Below are 24,404 nucleotides of genomic sequence, written 5' to 3'. Positions count from 1 at the left end.
GCAGCATAATTTATAATCCTTTGGGTATATACCCAGTAATGGGATGGCTGGGTCATATGGTACATCTAGTTCTAGATCCTTGAGGAATCGCCATACTGTTTTCCATAATGGTTGAACTAGTTTACAATCCCACCAACAGTGTAAAAGTGTTCCTATTTCTCCACATCCTCTCCAGCATCTGTTGTTTCCTGACTTCTACTCATCTGACAAAGGGCTAATATCCAGAACCTACAAAGAACTCAAACAAATTTACAAGAAAAAAACAAACAACCCCATCAAAAAGTGGGCAAAGGATATGAACAGACATTTCTCAAAAGAAGACATTCATACAGCCAACAGACACATGAAAAAATGCTCATCATCACTGGCCATCAGAGAAATGCAAATCAAAACCACAATGAGATACCATCTCACACCAGTTAGAATGGCAATAATTAAAAAGTCATAGTTAACTGTTATAATTACTCTCTGCATTTCGACTTTTTAATTATTGCCATTCTAACTGGTGTGAGATGGTATCTCATTGGGGTTTTGATTTGCATTTCTCTGATGGCCAGTGATGATGAGCATTTTTTCATGTGTCTGTTGGCTGTATGAATGTCTTCTTTTGAGAAATGTCTGTTCATATCCTTTGCCCACTTTTTGATGGGGTTGTTTGTTTTTTTCTTGTAAATTTGATTGAGTTCTTTGTAGGTTCTGGATATTAGCCCTTTGTCAGATGAGTCATTGACTTCCGCACCCTTCTCTAACTTCATTGCACTAACCTACAAAAATCAGAGCCTTTGTTAAATCTAACTTTGCCTGTTCCACATCTACTACCATTTAGCTGAAAATGACTGGAACAAAACACGCACACACACACACAAACAAACAAACAAACAAAAACATGTGTATTTGAAATTCACAACACATACCTTGATGAGTTCTTAAGGCTACTTGGAAATAATTTTAAATTTCCTTAATAGTTTCACATCTTGCTCTATTCTAAACCTCTATTGCATCCTTCCGACAGCTGACTTTTAGATAGTAACTTAATTTCTTATTTCAAGGAGAAAATACAACAAATGGAAAAAAACTTCATAGACCCACAGACTTCCACCAGCACATATACTCACTTCCAGCATTCATTTTCTCTGCCTTTTAGCATTTCATCATAGATGAAATTTTCATCATCTCTGAAACTAGTCACTCAATTCATAGCTACATCCCATCCCTTCAATCATTCCCTGTAGTATAAAAACATGCTTTTATGTCTCTCAGTTTTTAAAAGCCTTCTCTTGAATCCACCAACTCTGTTCCACTTTTTATCCCCTTTGCAGAAAAGCTTGAAAATGTCTACATGATTGCTCTTCAATTTTTTTTTTTCCTCTCATTGTCTGTTAAATTAATGACTACAGTCAGGATTTCACCCTCGCAGTCACTGGGGCTGTTGACTTCTCTCTTGCTGATGTCAATGGACAATGCCCAGTCCTTTAGGCAGAACTGGACAGAGTGAACCACTCACCTTTTGAAGAACAGTCTTTACTTGGATTCCAAAAGCCTGCTATTCATTTTCGTTCTCCCATCTCCCTGGTTGTTCCTACTGCCTCTCCTTGGCTGGCCTCTTTGCTTATCTGTGACGGCCTTAATATTGAAGGTTCCCATTCCGTGGTCATCTTCTCATCTCTTCTCTAACAATCTCTTCCAATATTTTCTATGATTGCCATAATATTTTGAAAAATATTCCTGGAGCAATGGAAGTCAACACAAGAATGTATAAATGATTTTGATTCAATTTTGAATTATTGATTTCCTTCTTTCAAGTCAAATTGAAAACTATTTTCTTGAGGAAGCTTTTGATAAATGGGACACTTTGCTAATAACGAGTTGCCCAAAGGTCATAACATCAAAGCATTTAGAAAGAAAATAAATAAGTCTTCAAGGCAGAATTAAATGTCATAGAATTTGAAGACTTTCAAGTAAATCGGTCAGTCATCTGTTGAAGAATATGGGCCCAAGTTAGATTACTTTATTAAGAAACAGTTATCTATCTACTCTTCTCTGACATAAGTGTAAATAACATATAGTAAATTATTGCATTTCATGAGATGTCACATAATGATGGGTATGACAACGAGAAAAGTTTGGATTATTTTGCATGTAATAGTACAATATTTCTGAATTTGTTTGTTGGTTCCCTTATAATTTTAAATGTATGTGTCTATTAAAATTCAATTTTTTCCCCTTGAGGAAGCAGATTAAAACTTTAGTGACTTTATCAGGGAGAATTTTGTTTGTGTGACAGTTGCTGTAACAATGGGCTTTCTTCTCAGGAGGGAAAATATCAATGTCATGTGTTATGTCAGTTGCTATGGTAACTATAACTCATTCCTTTTTTAAATAACAGTTTGAACTGGCTCTTAAACCTGAGCAAAACCCTGCCCTGCTGAGGAGTAAATTGCTGCCTCACCAGAGCTCGGCTCTCAAACCCTACTCCCCCGCCCAGCCTCCCCCACCTCTGGATGCTTATTTGATGCTTATTCACGGATAACTCTTATTTACTCCACTTAGTTAGCTGTGGAATGCAATAAAAATTAGATTCATTCGAGATTACTAATTAAGTATGAAGAAAAGGCCAAGTTTTCCAGTTTACCTCTGTTAATGCAGAAAATGGGTTGACTGTATTTCTCATTAACCTATCAGATCTCTTGACTTAATGTGTTAACTCCACCTCTACTCTTCCTACAGAACTCTGGTTTGAAATGTTTGACCACAGTTCTCTACCTCAGTCTTTGTAATGGCCATCTGAATACAAATGAAGATGAAAATAGACTTGAGTGCATTTTAATTTCTTTGTAATTGAAATGAAGTTTGGACTACCAAATCTCTAATGTGAAAGCAAGTAAAGTACACTTTGACCCATGTCATAAAATAGCATAGAGAAATCTGATATCCACTCCACTGTTCCTTTTATAACTGCTTGTGAAATAAATCATAAAATACTTAACAGTTTATCCTACAATCATGATCTTTATTTTTTTAATTAATTATTATTATCATTATTATTTTTTGAGACCATGTTTCACTCTGTCACCCAGGCTAGAGTGCAGTGGCATGATCTCAGCTCACTGCAACTTCCACCTCCCAGGTTTCAAGGATTCTCCTGCTTCAACCTCCTGAGTAGCTGGGATTACAGGTGTGCACACACACCCATCTAATTTTTGTATTTTTAGTAGAGATGGAGTTTTACATGTTGTCCAGGCTAGTCTTGAACTCCTGACCTCAAGTGATCTGCCCACTTTGGCCTCCCAAAATGCTGGAATTACAGGCGTGAGCCACCACACCCAGCCTTTAATCATGATCTTTAATTAATAAAGTTTATTTTATTGTGATGAATGAACTTGTCAGTATTATACTAGTTTTTATTTTAAAATTCCTGTCAGCCAGGTGTGGTGGCTCATACCTGTAATCCCAGCACTCTGGGAGGCCAAGGCAGGTGGATCACCTGAGGTTAGGAGTTCAAGACCAGCCTGTGCAATATGGTGAAACCTGGTCACGACTAAAAATAGAAAAATTAGCCGGGCACGGTGGCACATGCCTGTAATCCCAGCTACTCAGGAAGCTGAAGCAGGAGAATCTCCTGAGCCTGGGAGGCGGAGGTGGTAGTGAGCCAAGAGTGCGCCATTGCACTCCAATCTGGGTGACAGAGCAAGACTCCGTCTAAAAAAAAAAAAAAAATTACTGCCAAGGACACAGAAAGATCTAAATGCAACATAGCTTATTAATATAAAGATCTGGATTTGTGTTCATATGTCCTTCAAAACATAGACCTCAAAATATATGCAAAATTAAATTTTTAATCAATCATAAGTGTTAAGTACTATTTTTATAAGAGGATAAAATAGATGATATTGATATTCTTACATATATACTATCATTTTACTTGTGTTATATTAAACACTGTTATTGTATTCTCACATAAGTCTTGTAAATATTATCTTCAAATATGCGTGGGGAATCAGTAAAATATAGCCTTCCAAAATCTTCATTACATGTATATATTTTACATATTTTTATATGTAATACGTATAAATATATAAGTATGTGTGTGTTTTATAAGGTATATTATATTTGTGTGTATATATTATGCACAGTATGAAACATGCCCAGAAATGTAGAATCCAAATATTGGGATTAATGTTTATAACGGCAAACCAAGATCTATTTTATTGAGAATAAAGTCCTCATCACATTCTCCTGTCCCCAGAATGAATCAGAGAATACGAACTAACACAATGACTAGAGTCCTGACAGGCAGCCTGAAGATTTAGGATGCAGTTGAGGGCTTAGTTTGCTAAAGAAAGACCCTGCATTTTCTTTCAGGCCAATCGTAGAGGTAAAATGAATCTTATTCCCCGTAGCACACTACCTCGCCTCTTCCCATTCCTGCTGTAGGACCCCTAGAGCACATGGCCTATAGGACTTGTGGATTCTTGAGTACATACACAGTGTGACTCTTCTCACATAGCCAATACTAAATTTTAAAGAGTAACCCAGGGTAGAAAAGGAGACATAGCCCCTTCTGTAATGTAATACCTAGTATATTAGTCAAGGATAGCCAGAGAAACAGCAGCAATAGGATAATATAAAGAGATTTATTCTAAGAGATTGGCTTGTGTGATTCTGGAAGTTGATGAGACCTAAGATCTTCAGGGTGAGTCAGCAAGCTGGAGACCGAGAGGAGCCAGTGGTGTGGTTCCAGTCCAAAGTCTGCAGGCTCGAGACCCAGGAAGATCCAACGTCATTCTGAAGGCCATCAGAGAAGAAGAATCCCCTCTTTCTCTGGGGAGGTCAGCCTTTATGTTTTACTCAGACGTTCCGCTTAATGGGTGAGGCTCAGCCACATTAGAGGGAGCAATCTGCTTTACTCAGCCTGCCAGTTTAAACATTGCCGTCATCCAGACACCCTCATAAAAGCACACAGAATAATGTGTGCCCAAATATCTGGGCAACTCTTGGCCTAGTCATGTTGACTCATAAAATTAATCATCACACCTAGGTTATTTTCTGGTTCTGCCGCTACCTAGCAATTAAACCTTGCCAATCACTTAACCTTTATGGACCTAATTTTATTACCTAAAAATGAAGAGATTGAGTAACATAAATTATAAGATCCTTATTCATTCTAAAATATATTCTTATGCAGGTACAACCAATTTAGCATATTCATTTAACGTCCCATGGTCAAATACACAAGAGAATCCATAGTAGAAAATCTGCCAAAAATATTTATTATCATTAGGTCAGAAACACCAATACCTTGTTCTTCTATTAATCTTTAACTTCATTTCAATTGTGCAATCTGAAGAAGACTTTAAATAAATTATCACAAATAGGACCAAGGACACCTTTGGGAAATTAGCAGGAAAATGAAGAAAAAAGTTCAGTAAAAATGAAACAATGCATTTATACTCAAATAAATCCATACAGTTTTTGAGCTGTTACTTACCTCTTTCCCCTATCTTGCATACAATCTTATTATTACTCCAGTGAAACTCTTAGGAATTGACACCTTTCTAAGATATTGAGACACAGAAGAACTTGAAAATAAGAGGTATCAATGTGGTGAGAATAACCACGAAAAAAGTCCTTGAGGTAGTATGTGAGATAATGGACAGGATGCACTCAATTCACATCTAAACAAGTACTGTGTCTGTAGATGTATGTATTTAAATGAGAGAGCAATCACATGAATCCATGGGGATGTGTTGATAATTACACATTCAGATGCTATTTGCTCTTAGCAGTAACTTAAGAATCATTTACAGTGGTTTTCAAATTCTTCGCTTTGCATTTCTCACCAATAAATATTTCTAAGTATGCCCCCACATACATATAAAGAATATAAAGAAAATGAAATTGAAATAAATCAGAATTGAAATTTTAACATTTTTTTCCTCCCTAATATCTCTCATTAATCTCTCAACTCTACATGTATCTATAATACACTGATATCACGTTGTGCCATTTTGAATAAAATTTATTCCTAAAGATTGGTGGGGAAGATAAAGGAGGAGCTGGTACAGCAGCCATTTAGAAATGAGAGAGGATTGATCACATGACATTAGGAATTTACTAAAGTTAGGATCTAATGTATCTAATCAGCATTCAAGTTTTCTCATTCTTAAAATGAGATTGTTATAGTCTATTGTTCTCCTTTAGCTCTAAAACTTCAGTTCTCAACCACCAGTTTCTGGTGCAGCATATAAAGAGCATTGAATCATCAATCACATTCTCACAACACCAGAAAGACCAATCAAACCCTGAAAATCAACAGCTCCTCTTAGATCCATCAGGAAATTAAGATCCTGTGGCAAACTACGGCCACTAAAAGTGGCAAGACTGGGAAATTCAAGAAGCATGGCATAAAAGGAGCAGAAGCCAGAAGCCAGCAGCTGAACTGACAGGAGCACTGCGACTGTAATTGACAAATTACCAGAGGCTCAGACTCGATGGGTTTGAGTTAAAACTTCCAAAGAAGAGGACAATCTTAGGAGTGTCTTTATGCTTTCCTGAGTTTTACCACCAAGAACCCCACCAGATTCCCAGGGAGAAGACCAAAGAAAAATCCTCATTTATTTCAGGCAGTGAAAGGAGAAAAGAACCATTTTGAAATATGCCTGGAACATATTGTTCTCCTTAAGAAAGGACTGCCGTCAAAAGAAGCAATTATGCCAGAGCCCAGCCCATTTGGGTTTCATCAGAACCTGGCTTCTCTGAGGGAAGGAAAATGCTGTTGTTCCCCTTATTCACTGGGAATAGCTTCCAAGACCCCTACTACATGCCTAAAACCAGGGATAGTACCAAACACTATATATACTATGTGTTTTCCTATAGATACATACCTATGATAAAGTGTAATTTGTAAATCAAGGACAATAGGATGTTAGTATTAATAACAAAACATAATTATAATAGTATAGCATAAATTATGGAAATATGGTCTTTCTCTCTGGGTCTCAAAATATCTAATTGTACTCTACACAGCTGTTTTCTGACCTCAGTTGACTGTGGGCAACTGAAACTACAGAAAGAGAAACTGTAGATAAGGGGGAAACTGAGGTACCCGACTTCTGCTCACACTAGACTTCGTGCTTCACCTAAGGGAAGAAGGACCTAAGAAGCACTTGTGAAGGTCACAGTCAGAAGGGCACAGCCTCCCTGAATGACAGAGCTCTAACCATAGGATTATAGAGCACTTTCCACTGCCCACACCTTCCCACCACATCAGTGGGGCTCCTAAATAACAACAAGGCTTACAGAACTGCAAACCTCAGACACTACTTAAGAAGGAGCCTCTAAGAAAGCCCAGAGATAACAGAGGAGACAAAACCAAGGATATTAGAAGAAATTTTAGTCTTTGCCACTCAACTACAGCAAACAATAAGCAACATATCAACCCTAGCCAGACAAATATAAAACCTCAAATGAAAGGCCTATTCTTCTCCGATTCTTTTACCTGATACATCACGTCTGGCTTTCAACAAGAAATTTAAAAACATGCAAAGAGGCAAAAACATAGTTTGAAAAATCAAAGTAATATCAGAACCACACTCAGATATGGCAGTGGTTTCAGAATTATCAGAACGGTAATTTAGAATAGCTATAATTAATATGCTAAGGAGTCTAATGGAAAAACATTCAGGAACAGATGGGCAATTAAGCCAGGAGACAGAAACTCTAAGAATCAAAAGGAAATGCTAGACATCAAAAACACTATAACAAAAATAAAACGTGCCTTTAATGGGCTCATCAGTAGATTCGGCATGACCAAGGAAAGACTTAATGAGCTTAAAGTTATGTCAACAGAAACTTCCCAAACTGAAATGCAAAACTATAAAAGAATAAAAAGTATAGAACACAATATCCAAGAACTGAGGTGCATTATAAAAGATGGAGCCTGCCTCTACTGGGAACACCAGAAGGAGAAACAAAGAATACTTAAAATAATAATGGCTGATAATTTGCTAAAATTAATGAGACACCAAACAACAGATCCAGGAAACTCAGACACTAAGCAGAAAAAAATACCAAAAAATCTGCACCTAGATTTTTAAATCCAGAAATTAAAATTGCTAATATCAGAATGTAAAAGAGACCATAACTACTGATTCCATATACATATTAAACTGCAAACCGCAGAAAATCAAAGGCAGAAGAATCTTGAAAGACATCACAGGGAATAAAAACACAAAGGATATGAATTGCAACAGACTTCTCTTAAGAAACCCTACAGACCCTTGCAAGAAGAAAATGTCATGAAATGCTTAAAACACTCAAAGGAAAAAATCACCCACCTAACATTCTATATACAGCAAAATTATCCTTCTAAAGCAAAGAAGAGAAAAATGTTTTCTCAAACAAAGATTGAGTACACCTGCCTTGCAAGAAATGTTAGACGTTCTTCAGAAAGAAGGGAAATTATATAGGTCAAAAATTTGGATCTATATAAAGAAAGAGCATTAGAGAAGGAATAAAGGTAAAATAAAATATCTACTTTTCTATTCTTAATTGATCTAACAGATACACTTTTTTTTCAAAATAATAACAATGTATTGGATCATTATAGTTTGTGGATCAGTGAAATGAATGACCATAATACAGTGAGGTGCAGGAGAGAAGAATTGGGAATATTCTGTTGGGATGCACTTGCACTACTCATGAAACAGTATAGTGCTATTTGAAAGTGGATTTAGAGTAGTTGTAAATGTACATTGAAAACTTTAGGCCCACCTCTAAAAAGTTTTTTTTTAAAGAAATATAACGGATATGCTAAAAGAAGAGAAAAAATTGAATAATGTGAAATTCTAATTTATAGCCAGAGAAGGCAAAAAAAGACTGGAAGACAAAAAAGGGAACACAGAACAAGAGCAGTGAGTAGAAAACGGTAATATATATGGTAAATATTAGTCTAACTATATCAATAATAACTTTAAGTGCAAGTGGATTAGATGCATCAAATTAAAAGACAAAGGCTGAGTGGATTAACAAAGAAGAAAACGATTCAATTCTATGTTGTCTACAAAAAACCTACTTCAAATATGAAGATACAGGTAGATTAAAATATAGAAAGATATACCAGGCTGACACTTCTCCAAACAAAGCTAAAGTAGCTGTATTAATTTTAAACTAAACAAATTCAGAGTCAGAAAAGTTATCAGGAACAAACAGGTGCGTTACATAATGATAAGGGTCCGTTCCCCAAGAATAAATAGCAAGCATTAACTTGTGTATGCCTAACAACAGAATGCCAGAAGATGTAAGGCAAAAACTGATGCAATTACAAGATGAAGTCAACAATTCCACAGTTACAGTTGGAAAGCTCAATACCTCTCTATTAATAAATAAAATACCCAGCAGGCAGAAAACCAATAAGGACATGGTTGAACTGAACAGTACCATCAATCATTTGTATCTAATTGACATTTATAGAACAATTCTTCCAACAACAGCAGAAACCATTTTCTTCCCAATATCACATGGATTATTCACCAAGTTAGTCCACATTCTGAACCATAAAGCATTTCTTAACAAATTTCAAAAGAATTGAAATCATAACCAACTATGCTCAGAGACCACATTGTATTAAAGTATTAACCAATAACAGAGAGATAGCTGGTAAATTTTAAAATATATGGATATTAAACAACATACTTCTAATAAGACATTAATCAAAAAAATTCAATCAAAATTAAACTTATTTTGATGAAATAAATACAAAAATGCAAGTTGTTAAAATCTGTATGATGCAGCAAAAACAGAGATTAGAGGGAAATTTGTAGCATTGAATGAATATTTTAGAAAATAAAAAAGACCTAAAATCAATAAAAGAAGCTTCTAATTTAGGAAACTAGAAGAAGAAGAACAACAAATTTAATCCAAAGTAAGCAGAACAAAATGAATAAAAATTAGAGTAGAAATCAATAGCAGTGAAAACAGAAGATTAATAGAGAAATCGACAAAGCCAAAAGCTAATTATTTGAAAAGACCAAAAAATTAATAAACTTCTAGTCAACCTAACAAGAACAAAGGAGAAAATACAACTTGCTAATGTCACAAACAAAAAGAGATGGTAAATATTGACTCCATAGATATTAAAAGGATAGTAAGGGAATATTATGAATAACTCTGTACTCATAAATTTGATACCTTAGAATAAATTGACTAATTTCCTGAAAGGAAATACCTACTAAAACTCTCACAAGTAGAAATAGATAATTTGAATCGGCCTCTATCTATTGAGGAAAATGATGAATAATTAATAGTCTTCCAAAAAAGAAAACACCAGGGCCACGTGGCTTCCCTCCTGAATTCTCCCAAATATGTAAGAAAGAAAGAATACCAATGCTGAATAACCTCTTCCAAAAAAGAGAAGCTGAAGAAAACTTTCTAACTCATTTGATCATGATAGCATTACCTTAATAGCAAAATCAGAAAAAATAATTACAAGGAAAAGAAGTAAAAGACCAGTATCTCTCACAGATATACATGCAAAAATCTTCAACAAAATATAGTGATTTTATGTAACAGTTTATAAAATGAATTACCACAACAAAGTGTGATTTATCCAAGGTATGCAAGGCTGGTTCAACATTCAAAATACAGTTAAGTAATCCATCACATCAACAGGCTAAAAAAAAAAAAAAAAAAAAAAAAAAGAAGAAGAAAAATGAAGTGATCATATTGATAGATACAAAAAAAAAATGACAAAATGCAATGCCGATTTATAATAAAACCTTTCAGCAAACTTGGAATACAGAGGAACTTGCTCAACCTGATAAAGAACATCTACATAAACCTACAGCAATCAGCATACTGAATCGTGAGAAAGTAGATTTCCCCTTAAGATCAGGAGCAAGGAAAGGATGTCTCCTGTCACCACGGTAATGTAACTTCTTACTAGGAGTCCTAGCTAATGCAATAAGACAAGAAAGAGAAATAAAATGTATGCAGATTGGGAAAGAAAGAATAAAACTTTATTCTCCAGTGGCATGCCATGATTTTCTATGTAGAATGTCTCAAAGACTCAACAAATAAAACTCCTATAACTAATAAGTAATTATAGTGAGGTTGCAGGATACAAGGTTAACACACAAAAGTCAATTATTTTCTATGTACTAGAGATGAATAGTTTGAATTTTAAATTAAAATATAATCCACTTACATTATCTCTGGAAAAATATCAAAATAGGTATGTATATATAACAAAATGCATACTAGTTGATGTGAAAAAAACTATAAAATTCTGATAAAAGAAATTTTTAAAGATACACAGATAGCAAATATGCTATGAAAAGATGTTCAAGATCATATGTACTTATGGAATTGCACATTAAAACAATGAGATACCACTACACACCCACAGGAAAGGCTAAAATCTGATATACTTACAACACAAAATGCTGGCCCCCACATGAAGCAACAGGAACTGTCATTCATTGCTGGTAGGAATGCCAAACGGAACAGTCACTTTGGAAGCCAGCAGGGCAGCTTCATACAAAGCTCAGTATCATGTGACCATACAGGGCTGTAGTCATACTCCCTTGTATTTACCCAAAAGAATTAAAAACTTATATCCAAAAAAAAAAAACAAAAAACAAACCACCTTATGAGTTTCTTCATTATTACATATTTAGAAGCAACCAAGATGTTTTTCAATAGGTGAATGAATAAATCAATTGTAGTGCATACATAGAATGAAATATTTTTCAGTGATAAAAGGAAATGAACTACCAAGTCACAACGAAAGACATAAAGGAAACTCCAATGCTTATCACTAAATGAAAGAAGCCAATCTGAAAAGACTATATATGATTCCAACCATAAGACATTCCAGAAAAGGCAAAATTCTACTCGATTAGACAGTAAAAAGATTAGAGGCTGTCAGGGCTTCCGGCGAGGGCAGGGAGGATGAATAAGTGGAACCTGGGAAATTTTTAAGGTTAGAAAGTGTTCTGTATGGTACTGTAATGGTGAATACATGACACTGGGCACTTGCCAAAGCCCGTAGAAGGCTACAACATGAAGAGGTAATGCTAATTAGAGCTATGAACTTCAGTTAATAAGAATATATCAGTATTGGCTTGTCAGTTGTAACAAATGTACTACACCAATGCAAGATATTAATAAAGAGGAGATACTAGGTGTGTAGGAACAGGATGAGAGTGTATATGGGAAACTCTACTTTCTGTTCAGTTTTCCGGTAATCTAAAACTTCTCTTAAAAATAAGGTCTGTTCATATGTTTAAACAAGATAAATTTGATTCTGTAAATGCATGATTGTCAAAGCCTCATTTGTCTCTGCATAGTGCGTAGACCAGGTTGTACAGAGGCATGGAGCTAAATGAAGTGTTTACGGGGAGATTACACACACACACACACACACACACACACACACACACCCCTGTGTATATATGTATGTGTATATGTGTATATGTATATTAATGTATATATGTAGTTATGCATGGCATAATGACTCTCTGGTCAACAATGAACCACATACATGAGTCTTCCAGGGCCACTTCTAGTCTGACACACCCATTCATGGTAAGTGCCCTATACAGGTATAAAATTGTTATCTTTTATATCATATTTTTACTCTTCCTTTTTATGTTTAGATACAAAATATCATTGTGTTACAGTTGCCTACAGCATTCAGCAGTCACATGCTGTACACATTTCTAGTCTAGATACACGAGGCTCTACCATATAATCTAGGAATGTATTAGGCTGTACCATCTATGTTCGTGTGAGTACACTCTATGATGTTTGCCCAATGACAAAATTGTCTCACAAGGCATTTCTCAGAACAAAACCTCATCATTAAATGACACATGACTAAATGTGTGTGTGTGTGTGTGTGTGAGAGAGAGAGAGAGATCTCATAATTATTTTATTTTATTTTATTTTATTTTATTTTTTGAGACGGAATTTCGCTCTTGTTGCCCAAGCTGGAGTGCAATGGCGCAATCTCGGCTCACTGCAACCTCTGCCTCCCGGTAACCTCTGCCTCCCGGTTCAACTGATTCTCCTGCCTCAGCTTCCCAAGTAGCTGGGATTACAGGCATGCGCTACCATGACCGGCTAATTTTGTATTTTTAATAGAGACGGAGTTTCTCCATGTTGATCAGTCTGATCTTGAACTCTAGACCTGAGGTGATCCACCCAACTTGGCCTCTCAAAGTGCTAAGATTACAGGTGTGAGCCACTGCACCGGGCAAATTTTTTTTTTTTTTTTTTTTTTTTTTTTTTTGAGATAGAGTCTCGCTCTGTTACCCAGGCTGGGTGCAGTGGTATGATCACAGCTCACTGCAGCTTAGCCCTCCCAGGCTCAAGCGATCCTTCAACCTCAGTCTCCCCAATAGCTGGGACTATAATAAGTGCACGCCACCCTGCCTGGCTAATTTTTGTATTCTTTCTCAAGACGAGGTTTCTCCAGATTGCTCAGGATGGTCTGGAAATCTCCCTACTTCGGCCTCCCAAAGTGCTGAGATTACAGGCGTGATCCACTGTGCCCTGGCCTTCTCATAACATTTACGAAGAAACTGTTCCCACGTTAGGGATGAGGAAATGGAAGTTCAAGAAGGAAAGAATGTTGTCCAGGGTTCAACAGCTGCTAAAAAGCTAACCCCGTAAGTTCATGTTCTTTCTTTGATGAAACATTTTGGGGTTCGGATTACAGTCGTTAATGAGAGAGTGCCTGGGCTTGCTCTGGAGATTTGTGTCCAAATTGGCCCACAAGCATGTGGGGTTAAGTATAGAAACAAAATACCTGAGAACCAGTGAAAATGCAAAGGAGAAGCGGCATTATTGGTTTCCAGCCTCCCAATTTCACTTCAACATTATCCACGAATCCTGGCATGTTTATGGAACTCGTTGTCTCCACTGGGTTAAAAAGACCGTATTCTTTCGAACCACTATGTTCACCTTACTCTTAGCACGTGACGTTGACTGACTGTATAGAGTTTGATAAAACCAGCCCCTGAAATTTATAACAATATGTCCGTGATAATACCTGTCAAAAGGACTATTTTTTTTTTCAGGCTTGTTTTGCTATGTTGAAGACATTTTTAATTCCTCAAATTAAGGCTCATGAATATTTGTCTAAAATGAAACCACTCTCTTTAACATTGTAAAGTGAGTTAGAAAGGGTTCCTTCCTCCTATGTACTTGGAGTTTGTATAGAATTGGGATTAATTCTTATTTATATATTTGGTAGAATTTGTCAATGAAGCCATCTGGACCTGAATATGTCAGAGGGTTTTTACAAGGAATTCAGTTTCATTAAAAGATATAGGACTATCCAGGTTCTACTTCTTTTCCTGTGAGATTTTGTGTCTTTCAAAGAATTTGTTCATTTCATTTAGATTGTTGAAAATAGTTTCCTCATTGGAACATTTCTTAGTTTCCATCTCTCTACTGATATCCTTCCCCTTTTTGTACATATTTTCCATATTTTAAAATGGAGCCTTCAATATTTTAATCTATTTACATTCCCTATATAATAGTTTCAACATACGGTGATCTGTGAATCTGTTCTCTATATTGCCATGTGCCATGATGAATTTCTTTTTTTTATTATTATACTTTAAGTTCTAGGGTACATGTGCACAACATGCAGGTTTGTTACATATGTATACATGTGCCATGTTGGTGTGCTGCACCCATTAACTTGTCATATACATTAGGCATATCTCCTAATGCTATCCCTCCCCCCTCCCCCACACCACAACAGGCCCCAGTGTGTGAGGTTCCCCTTCCTGTGTCCAAGTGATCTCATTGTTCAATTCCCACCTATGAGTGAGTGTCTGGTTTCTGTTCTTGCAATAGTTTGCTGAGAATGATGGTTTCCAGCTGCATCCATGTCCCGACAAAGGACATGAACTCGTCCTTTCTTATGGCTGCATAGTATTCCATGGAGTATATGCTACCAATGTCTTTATTCACAGAATTGGAAAAAAAAATACTTTAAAGTTCATATGGAACCAAAAAAGAGCCCGCATTGCCAAGACAGTCCTAAGTAAAAAAGAACAAAATTGGAGGCATCACGCTACCTGACTTCAAACTATACTACAAGGCTACAGTAACCAAAACAGCATGGTACTGGTACTAAAACAGAGATATAGACCAATGGAACAGAACAGAGCCCTCAGAAATAATACCACACATCTACCACCATCTGATCTTTGACAAACCTGAGAAAAAGAAGAAATGGGAAAAGAATTCCCTATTTAATAAATGGTGCCAGGAAAACTGGCTAGCCATAAGTCGAAGATGAAACTGGATCCCTTCCTTACTCCTTATACAAAAATTAATTCAAGATGGATTAGAGACTTACATGTTAGACCTAAAACCATAAAAACCCTAGAAGAAAACCTAGGTAATACCATTCAGGACATAGGCATGGGCAAGGACTTCATGTCTAAAATACCAAAAGCAATGGCAACAAAAGTCATGATGAATTTTTTTTTTTTTTTTTAATTTTGTATCTATGCTGCTGAGTGTCTCATAGTGCTTTACTCAAGCCAAATATCTTATGTAGAGCAAAGGACACGGAGGTAAAAAGTACTTCCAACTACAATTGGCATTTAGTGTTGAGGATTGAATCCACCTAATCTAGAATTGATCTATGGCCACATTCTTTGCACTGCTGGTTTCAAATTACTCCAAGAATGATTGAGGCTGTGTGAGGGACTGCAGTGCTGAGGGTGTGTCCAGTGTGCTCTGCTCTAAGGTTTGAGCCACCCCTTATATTGTGCCACAGAAGGGTGCAAGCTCTTGCTCTTCTCCCCACAGTACAACACGGTTGCTTATTACTCAGTGTTCCAAGGTTGATATTGCATGACACAGGGTGGGCTCTCCGCATCCCTGCTCCAGACGTAGTCTCAGGTCAGCTGTGTGTGCCAAAGACTTTGGGGTGAATTTTTCTCATCATTTCTCCTCTTCCTCTGTGTGCCAAGTTTCTTTCCGCTTCTCATCCAGAGGTAGGAGACCTCTGAGAGTGTTCATAGAAGATACTGGTACCCACACTTTTTTTCTGCCCTTTTGAACCTTTCCCAGTTTCAGAAGATTCTGTTGCTCCATCTTAACCCCTTCAGAAAGGGCTAGGACCTCAAGGCTCTGTTTGCTGCTCTTCTCTCAGAGCCTTACGTTTTTTGAGAGAATAATCCCTGCAGGTGGGTAGATGTGTATGCCTTTCTCCTGTTCCACATTTATACCAACAGGAAAGCCTCTCACCAGTCTTTGTTCCACCAATCTTTCTCATGAGCACCCGGTGGGGGTTCATGGAAATCTTCCTGCAAATGGGTACATGTTCCCCTTGTGCCTGAGACTTCCAGGGGTTCTGTTTTCCCATATCAACAGATACTCATCATTTTGCAATGAGTTGATATGTTATGTTCTGGCCCTCATGCCTATGGCATGGTCTTCCCATGTTTTTCGACAGCTGAGACATTCTACACATGTTATTTATCCATGGGAAATGGGGAGCTCCTCTTCCTTGGGCTTCGAGCTACGTAGTTGCCCTGTGACCTCAGCTGTCTGAAAGTGTGATTTTATAGTTTATCCTACTTTTTATTTTCGTTAGGAAGGGAGCAATATTTTTCATTTTTCTGCATGTGAGCCAGAAATGGAAAACTCCAATTCTCTTTTATATTTTTAATATTTTCTTCTAAATTGGTCTCCAACAAGATTTAAAGATTTTTTTTCTTAACACACACACACATGCCCCCTGCCCCCCCTGACACACACACACACACTCCTACTTACTCCATATCTATTTCCAAACTATTTTTAACTGCTTCCACTTGCTCAGCTTCACTCACCCCTTTGGGCAGTGCAGTACGGCTGGCTTCTGACTCCAGCACAATAGGAGCAATTGCTTTCCTACAACCTTGTTATGGCTAAATACAATAGTCTTAGGTCAGCTGTGTACTTAAATTTAGTTTTGGAACAGAGTCAATAAGTCATCAGAGTAAGAGAGTTCTCAGACCAAATAAGGTTCTAGAATTTATAGAATGTTAGCAGAAAGTATTTCTTATAGGAAACAGTTTACACAGGATAATACTTGTGTAAGATTTATTGTTCATGGAGGAAATGAAAAAAATAAACAGAAAAAGGGTAGACAGTGGAAAAAGTAATAGAGAAATGAATAGTTGAGTGTGAGCAACTATTGGTCACTTTGAAGAAGGACTAAGTGGCTAAAAAGAATAGAGAGAAAAAAAAAGAAACTGAGAATCATTCTGTGAATTATAGTATAGTATAGTATAGTATAGTATAGTATAGTATAGTATAGTATAGTATAGTATAGAATGTTCCAATGAGAAGGACTCAAGAATAGGAGTACTAATAAAATAGAAACAGCAATGTATGCTTAAGCAACTAGGAGTCTACATAGGAAATAACATGAATAATACCGAAAAAGTGTTTTTGCGATGACACACATGCACACATAACATTATATGAGATAACAATGCAGATTTCCACAAACACTGACAGATCCTTTTAGAAGCAAGGCAGGAGTGGGTCAGGAAGTGGTTGATATCTTGAATAAGATAAATGAAAATGAGGAAGAGGTATTTGAACACTGTGTTTTAAAATAATACCTTAAATTATGTGAGAGAATGTTTATACCTGGAGAGCACAGAAAGCAATCAGTAAGGATTTTCTCTGTAGAAAGAGATTTCACCATAGGAGGAATATCTATCTATCTATCTATCTATCTATCTATCTATCTATCTATCTATCTATCTATCTGTCTGTCTGTCTGTCTGTCTGTCTGTCTGTCTGTCTGTCTGTCTGTCTGTCTATCTATCTATCTATCTATCTATCTATCTATCTATCTATCTATTCCATAAAGGGAAGGGTAAGATTTCACTTTGACAAATTCACACATTAATGGGAAAGGGGGGTGGTGGCAGGAGGAAAAAACAATGTCTTGCCAAAATTTCCTGTGAAAAGATCTTTGCAAAACCCACTAGCTTTGCACAGCTCTGTCACTTGTTCACAATCAGACTCTTGAAATCACCTTTAGGGCCTGAGGCTATTCCTCCCCTTGCTATGAGTCCCACCTCTAAAAATTACACAGAAAACGAGAAATGCTTGCTCACAGGAGTCTAATCATCAGATAAGTATTACCTTTCTTAACTCCAGCACATCCCCTCTCAGGAGAGCCCATCAGTCATATCACTGCATGAACACCCCAGACATGGTGGATGACCCTAAAGAGCAATGAGGAAAAGGAGAAAGTTTGGTTTCTAGACCTTTCTCTTTGCTCCAGACCCATTGAGTTGGCTGTGGGATCATTGTTTAACGAGATTTAATGAAACATTTTTATTGTTTTAACTTTCCCCCAAAAGGTATAACAAGTCCAAATTTTGTAATTCATGTCGTAAGTGATCTAATGCACATTATATTATTCGAAAGCATCCAAACGGTACCCCAGAGAAGAAAGAGACCAGTGCTACTGCCTACCAGGTCTCTAGAATGAAAAAAAACATGAGCTGAATTTATTAAATTTCAAACTTCTATGACAACTTAATATGAATATGATCCTTTGGTTTATATATATTGCATATAAATGTATCTGAAAGTTTGCTCTAAAGTAGTAAAAGAGGAAAGATGACTTCTTTTAGAAGAAGAACTAAGCATCAAACAAGAACACCTGTGTGCCACGTTAAGCACATTTCTCTGGGAGAAACTTTATGGCACAGGTTGTCAGTAACTAAATATTATAGCTCAATATTCTCCTGTAATACTCTCCTATAACTTCCCGATGGTCCTAGTATAGGGGATAAAGAAAGGCCAAGGATACTGGTGAAAGTCATGAATCCTTTCTAGCCCAGTTTTCTGTTAACTCTTCAATGAGAAAATGTCCAATGGGAAGCCCATACATACTTATTATTTTTCTTTATTTTCAGTCCAATAAAACTGCATCATTTTATCATTGAAAATATTCTGTTACTTCCCAGGAGCCTTGGTTTGGTTTAATTCTACAATTCCTTCAATTTTATGATGATAAAATGGCCTACCGACCTTTAAGTCTATTGCAAATTCTAGAATATGAACTGATATTTTTCTAGTGGTTTTGCAATTTGGTGTACCTGGCAGTTATTATAGGCTCTGAAAATGTTTAGCTGTAGTGAAACCTGGTAAAAATAGCATTTCTTATTTACATTACTTTTAATCTTCTAGTTCAATATACTAAAATGTATTTTTTTTTAATACCACATTATTGGTTTGTGTTGAGACAAATAATTGAAAAGGAGTTAGCTTTTTGAAGTAGTACATTTTGGATGATAGTGTTTTTCTTAATATAATATTGTATTTTCATATCTTTAAGTGGTCTTTAACAGGCTTTTGTTTTGTTTTGTTTTGTTTTGTTTGAGACGGAGTTTCACTCTTGTTGCCCAAGCTGGAGTGCAATGGTGCAATCTCGGCTCACTGCAACCTCCACCTTCCAAGTTCAACAAATTCTCCTGCTTCAGCCTCCTGAGTAGCTGGGATTACAGGTGCCCACCCACACCCAGCTAATTCTTGTAGTTTTAGTAGAGATGGGGTTTCACCATGTTGGCCAGGCTGCTCTCAAAACTCCTGACGCCAGGTGATCCACCCGCCTCACCCTCCCAAACTGCTGGGCTTACAGGCGTGAGCCACAGTGCCCGACCTTAACATGCCATTTTTATTGAATGTGTACTATTTGATATTGCAAATGTTTTTTTTGCCTCTTCTATTTTGTACATATGAAACACATTTGAATCCTTGCTTTGTAAGTAATCTTGGAATTTGCACCTTTGTACATAACAATATTGCTTCTCGGCCTTTTGAGCAATCATTTTTGCCTGACACATTTCTGAAGAAAAACTTATTTACAATTATGGCAAATACTGACCATGGTGATGGGGGTACTGTGACCATCCATTGCACTTCTCACCTCTGATAATTCCCACGATCTAAAGAGATTGAATTTGTTTTTGTTTTAAGACAGTGTCTCGCTCTTGTTACCCAGGCTGGAGTGCTGTGGCATGATCTAGGCTCACTGCAACCTCCACCTCCCTGGTTCAAGCAATACTCCTGCCTTAGTCTCCTGAGTAACTGGGATTACAGGCATCTGCCACCATGCCCGGCTAATTTTTGTATCTTTAGTAGAGATGGGGTTTCACCATGTTGGCTGGGCTGGTCTCGAACTCCTGACCTCAGGTGATCCGCCTGCCTCCACCTCCCAAGTGCTAGGATTACAGGCTACAGGAATGAGCCACCACACCTGGCCCTAAAGAGATTAAATTTGATATTGCACCCGCACTGGGGTCAGGCTCACACCGTGCTTTTCTTATTACCTACCCAGGAAAAGGTTGAAGGCTATGAGGTGAAAGAATCTCAACATGATTTCCAGAAAGTTTTCTGTGAAAAACAGTTAATGAGGGCTGTATCTCAAGAATTCCCAAAAGAGAAAGCAATCAGAACCTGAACATAAGGGGCACAGGATTATTTTTACAATCCTTCTTCTTAAACTTATTTTTTTAAAAAAATCAGTCCATTAGATTTAGAAGAGAACACTTGATGAACTGCCACCATTTAATGCACATGAATAAATGCATGTACATATGTTGAATCTATAAGCTTTTTAAACATGCTAGCTCTCTGATAGTTCAGGAAGAACACACTGGTTGTTAGTTGACCTTCATTAGCTTTTGTCATTGGGAAAAAGTGTTTGTGTGAGCATTTTTGCAAGAATTGTGTGAGCTTATGAACGTGTGACTGTTTGTGTCTCTTCTTTTCATCAAGAATCTTGTATTTGTTATTTACTTGGCAGGCTTATTCTACACTGAGGAGGACAAAACTCCAAAAGCTCAGGATCACAAGCTCTTCAGCAGGAACTCATCCCTGTTTTCTTCAACAGCCTTCCGTACTGATCTTTGGTCCTCCTTAAAACTGATTTTATCAGAGATCCATAGAATGGTGGATCTATGAGGTTAGTTCAATTCTTTCGTTTACTCATGAAGAATGAAGTCAAGAGAAATCACATGCAAAAGATCATGCCTTAAGTGAATAATTGAATTAAGAATGAAATGTGAAGTATTTGGTTCCTGAAACTCTAGTTTGGTCAATAAACTAGCTTAAGGAATATTCTGTCCCACTGATGACAAGATAAAGCAAACCAAGAAACACGTCTTGGAACTAGAGCAGGACTTCCCAAACCTTAACCTAGAAATGAATCACCTGGTGGGCTTTGCGATTCTGCTTTACTGACTCAGGTTATTGCTGGTTTGGGACCAAAGTTTGAGTAGCAAGAATTAGAAAAAAAATGGCCGGTCCTTTTGCCCGTAATATAACAGTTGCTCATACTGGAACCTTTTTTGTGAATGTAGAAATGTGCATGGAAATATAAGTGGTATCTCAGGATAAGTAAGCTTGAAGAAAGTATAGATAACCTGTTATATTTTAAAGATGGCTAAATTCAGACCTTCACATCTTACAATCAGAAATACTGTCTAATTTAATTATTAAGTAGGAACATTGTGAAATATACCATGATGCCCTATGAAAATATAACACTAGTTTCTAATATATACTTGAAGAAACACTAATATATTCTTCAAACCATAAAAGGAAGTATGACATTAAAAATGATTTCTGTGTTATCTGACACAGATTCAAAGGCAAAAAACCACAGCTTGCAAAGAAAAATGGCTTTGCTTTAAAATGAAAAGTGTGACTGCTTATGTTCTTTGTAATCTGGAGCAATTTATGAACAGCAGGGGCCTGAGCAACTTTGAAATAATATCCTTTGCAATGGTCTGAATGTTTGCACTTCTCCAAAATCCAGACATTGAAATCCTAACCTCTCAAGGTGATGGTAGGAGGTGGGGTTTTGGGAGGTGATTAGGTCCTGAGGGTGGAGCCCTCATGAATGAGAGCAGTGTCCTTATAAAAAAGCCGTAGAGAGCTCCCTTGCCCCTTTCACTCTGTGAGCACACGGTGAGAGGGCTGTCATCTGACAACCAGAAAGTGAGTCTTCACAAGCTGTGAAATCTACTGGTGCCTTGATTTTGGCCTTTGCAGTCTCCAGAACTCTGACAAATAAATGTTGGTTGTTTATAAGCTGCCAAGTCTATGGTATTTTATTATAGCAGCCAGAATAGACTAAGATATCCTCTAATCTCCTACATTCTCTTGTCCTATCCTGTGCTGTTTTTCTAGCAGGCCTTGGCCCCCATTCTTCTCATGAAACTCGTGAAAAAACCTGATAAGCTCCTTCTTACTGAGATCACTTATGGTCTCCATATTACTTCCTTCCCAGGGAGAGTTGCATCTGGCCACAGGTTAGAATCTGTGTGTTCCTTTTAAAAATAGCTAATACTTAGACTCCCCCACCCACCTTCCCCAGTTGAATTAAATCAGAATTGAATTTCTGAGGTAAGTCCTAGACACTGGTATTTTCAGAAGTTCTCTAGATGATCTTAATGTTCAGTTAAGCTTTATAACCAGTGTTTAAATAAAGACACATAGAAAGAACACAAATTTGAACTCAGAATTTAACTAGAAGACTTTCAGGGGCAGAAGTGCTGATGGTGTATGAATAGGTGATGTGGTGGCGTATGCATTGTGTATTTATCATTTTTGACCCATAAAAGAACATCAAAATATGAAAGACATTTTGGGCAAGGAGATTGTGATGGTTGATACTGAGTGTCAGCTTGATTGGATTGAAGTATACAAAGTACTGATCCTGGGTGTGTCTGAGGGTGTTGCCAAAGGAGATTAACATTTGAGTCAGTGGGCTGGGAAAGGCAGACCCACCCTTAATCTGGGTGAGCACCATCTAATCAGCTGCCAGCATAGTCACGATATAAAGCAGGCAGAAAAACATGAAAAGACTAGACTGGCTTAGCCTCCCAGTCTACGTATTTCTCCCATTCTGGATGCTTCCTGCCCTTGAACATTGGACTCCATGTTCTTCACCTTTGGCACTCGGGCTGGCTTCCTTGCTCCTCAGCTAGCAGACAGCCTACTGTGGGACCTTGTGATTGTGTGAGTTAATACTACTTAATAAACTCCTTTTTGTATATATATTTCTATTAACTCTTCAATGAGAAAATGTCCAATGGGAAGCCCATACATACTTATTATTTTTCTTTATTTTCAGTCCAATAAAACTACATCATTTTATCATTGAAAATATTCTGTTACTTCCCAGGAGCCTTGGCTTGGTTTAATTCTACAATTCCTTTAATTTTATGACAATAAAATGGCCTACCGACCTTTAAGTCTATTGCAAATTCTAGAATATGAACTGATATTTTTCTAGCGTGTTTGCAATTTGGTGTACCTGGCAATTATTATAGGCTCTGAAAATGTTTAGCTATAGTGAAACCTGGTAAAAATGGCATTTGTTATGTGGATTACTTTTAATATTCTGGTTCCATGTGCTAAAATGTATGTGTTTTTAAAAATACATATTTAATAAAATATAAATATATATATTTTTATATTATATAATAACATAAATATTAAAATATTTAAATATTAAAATACAATAATATAAATAATAAAATATAAACATAGATATTTATATTTTTATATATATTTTATATATAATTTAATAAAATAAAAATATAAAAAATATATATTTAATACAAATATATATATCCTATTAGTTCTGTCCCTCTAGAGAACCCTAATACAGAGATCTTCTAAATACAATTTCATTTATAATGTAAAGGCTACCTACAAAAGGAAAGGAGAGGAGTAAATCCTGTGATGCTGTAATGTATTCCCTGTGTTCTCACCTCGTTAGCAGTTTGTTTGCCACACCCCACAGGACAGAAAATTACCCAGCCAGGACTGCTCATTTATATTAGTTTTCTTCTAGTACCTCTGAGTACTGCCTTCTCAGAACTAATTCTAGTCATGTGGAAGAGGTGACTAACCAAAGGGAATTCAGCAGCAGCAGAATTGACAGGTAAGTTTACTTACCTGTCAATTAGTTGGTGTGTTTTTGTTTCTTATTCTTATGACTGGATTCCACCTGTCTAGATTATATTGATGTTGCTTTGGAAATCCTTACACTTTCTACTTTACTTTTATCGTTTTTCCACTTGTGGAAACTTTTGTTTTTGTTTGTTCCATTTTCTTTACATTATAGAAGTAAATTCCACTTCTGCCATCTTTCATTTTAATATGCATTTAGCTTTTTGCTTTAAGAACATTTAATGTTAGGGCCAATCTGTGATTTCTCTAATTTAAGAGCAATTTCATCTGTTCCTGCTATGTGAATGACAAATAACAAAACTTGGAATAACTTTTACATTTGTTTCTTTAAGATGATACCTCATTTTATCTTATCAATAAAGAGGCACGTTCCTATC

General features: G+C 36.6%; 1 long non-coding RNA gene across 4 annotated transcripts in view; it reads left to right on the top strand.

Annotated features, from left to right (window-relative positions):
* LOC102138819 (uncharacterized) overlaps positions 1–24,404 on the top strand; it is a 996,710-nt gene that overhangs the window by 204,695 nt on the left and 767,611 nt on the right. For 2 of the 4 annotated variants that reach the window (XR_010577829.2, XR_010577830.1), the window contains one exon: positions 20,849–21,007. The exons of 1 other annotated variant lie outside the window; for it this stretch is intronic. This is a non-coding gene — a long non-coding RNA (uncharacterized lncRNA). Of the gene's footprint in view, positions 1–13,467; positions 13,671–20,848; positions 21,008–24,404 lie in introns of all 4 variants that reach the window. One more of the 4 variants, XR_010577831.1, reaches the window with a different exon arrangement.

This window comes from Macaca fascicularis, chromosome 9, assembly GCF_037993035.2.
Source record: "Macaca fascicularis isolate 582-1 chromosome 9, T2T-MFA8v1.1".
Taxonomy (NCBI): Eukaryota; Metazoa; Chordata; class Mammalia; order Primates; family Cercopithecidae; genus Macaca; species Macaca fascicularis.
This window is presented reverse-complemented; position numbering and strand designations above follow the sequence as displayed.